Raw genomic sequence first — 2,454 nt, 5'->3', positions numbered from 1 at the left:
GCTCTGATTCCTCAAGGTAAAAGAATAAAAGAATAAAGGATAAAACCATATCAACTTTCAGTCTCAAAAAGGCTCTTTTGTTCTTAACACAGTTCCAAACTGTGACAAACTTTCAGTGCTTCAAGGCTGTCAGCTGAAAAAAAAAAACAATTTGTATTTCTGTGTTATTTCTTCTGCTACCCATGCAGTAGGACTGCCTGTATCCAGAGAGCTGAGGGCTTTTTCTGCACAGCCTGCAGTACTGATCAGCTTTGGGCTCCTGAAAACAAACCTCAGTCCCATAAAAAGATCCATCTAATAGCAGCCAAACATGAGAGCTGAGATGTGGGAATTCAACGTCAGCCTACAAGATGCTGTTTTCTACCAGTTATGGTTCACATTTTCTCTTTGCATACTCACATTTCTTCCCAAAACTCTGTCACGTGGCCAAGTCTTGAAGTCTCTTAGGATAACCTCTCCTAACCAAGTTAGCTAGGTGCTGTCTGAACAAGCACACAAGGAAAGCATAGCTAGATGCTGCCCACATGGTAGTGATTCCAGTTGGACCGGATGACCTTAGAGGTCTTTTCCAACTTGGTGATTCTGTGACTCCATGATTCCTTTCCTCTCAAACTCCCAAAGCTTACTGCCTGAACTTAAGGACTGGATCTGGACCCCTCAAGCCCCAGGAAGCCCTGCAGGCTGTCTCTGTGGATGTGACCTGCCCACTCCTGGACAGCACACACTTGGGTTAATATAACAGCTCTGTCAAAAAATTGATGAACTGAATTTAAAGACATTTCCTTATTGTCCTTTCATGGTAAACAGTGCTGAAAATAGCCTTGAAAATAGCCTTCCTCCTGCACACACACCACCAAAGCTACGCATTTGCTATTTTTCCCCACTGCACTAAGAGTACATTTTCTACCACAGATGCTGCTTCTGTATTGTACAAGAAGGGGCAAAAATAACGAGGAACATCCTACCAACCACCCCCTGCTGCTCCCTTAGCCCCGATGCCACAGCACAGGCACAGCCACCTGCAGGGCCAGCAAGTCACCCATCTCACCGCACCGCCAAAGAGAAGGGTCCTGTTTCCTTTCATGTGCAGATACCCACGACCCCACTAATGCTATCATAACACCATAGAATGACTTGGGCTGGGAGGGACCTCAAAGGCCACCCAGTGGCTCCCCCTGCCACCCACCAGATGAGGTGCCCAGCGCTCCACCCAACCCAGCCTTGAAGGCCTCCTCCCAAGTCCCTTCTTGGAAGAAGACCCTGAGGTGGTTTCTGCCATCTATAGCTGTCTGCAACAGCAATTCTTGGAGCTCCTGCTGTCACTGCAAGTTGATTTCCAGTCCAGCATCTTTACCAACCCACGTGAGATGTCAGAATTCTTTGGAACTGCAAATTACGGATGCCCAGGCTAAATCTTTTTCTAACATGAAAAACATCCATCAGCATCTACTGAAAAGCTTCTTTTTTCAAGTGTTTATAACTGTGTGGGCTCCTGGAAGTGCTGTACTACTGTTTTTGTAAAGGACTCCAGACCAGCCAGAAAAAGCACTGCAAGATTTCGGCATGAATGGAAATAAAGGCACTTCAGGCTGGGTTTGTTCCCAGAAAGACAGCTTTCAAAGCATGCTGGCCTTCAAAACAGGCTGCACGCTCAGCACTGGCATGCAGACAGCAAAACAAGTTCATTGCACTTTGGGAAGTATCTGTTTCTGTTTAAAGAGATTTAGTTTCTGAAGAAGTCACTTGCAGCAAAGCACAGCACTTTCAGTCAACTTCCTTCGCTCCTCCCCTTCTCCCTCCCCATCCAATTCTGTATCACACTGAAAATCATTTTCAGTGTCACGTTGACAGCATGGCAGGGTCTCCTGCTGCTGCTGGGCTTCTGAATTCAAAAGCAGCTGCATCAAGAAGGTACTCATCCACATGCATCCTCTTATGCTAGCTAACACACTCAGCTTCATGAAGAAAATAAGTCAGGAGGTAAATTCAGCACTATGTCCTTACAAGCTGCATCTCCTCTTGCTGTCAGAGACTTTACACACACAGAAATTGCACTAGAAATACATTTTGCCAAACCATCCCAGAGGTCAGCTTTTCTCTGTTCATTTCCCACCTTTGCCCAAACCAGGTCTGCTCACCACCCACAGAACAAAGTCAGCAGTAAAGTGCTGTGTGCAGGAGAAACTCCAAGATCTTTCCCTAACAGCTCAGTATAAGGAAAGAAACCAAATGCCTAATGAGACAGAAGTGCTCCTGGACAATAGCAATAGTTAGGGCCATACTTTAAAATCAAACAGAAAAGCCCCAACACGTCTCTATCAGTGACAGATCCAACAAAGAACACTCACCAAGGAGCAGATAAGGGCCCCTTGCTCATCAAAAGGAGCACATTGCAGCTCCCACCTGCTCTGGCACAAGGCCCCACGAACAATATTTACACTGGTTTCACCAAGG

This window comes from Tympanuchus pallidicinctus, unplaced genomic scaffold (assembly GCF_026119805.1).
Source record: "Tympanuchus pallidicinctus isolate F22 unplaced genomic scaffold, pur_lepc_1.0 scaffold22, whole genome shotgun sequence".
NCBI lineage: Eukaryota > Metazoa > Chordata > Aves > Galliformes > Phasianidae > Tympanuchus > Tympanuchus pallidicinctus.
This window is presented reverse-complemented; position numbering follows the sequence as displayed.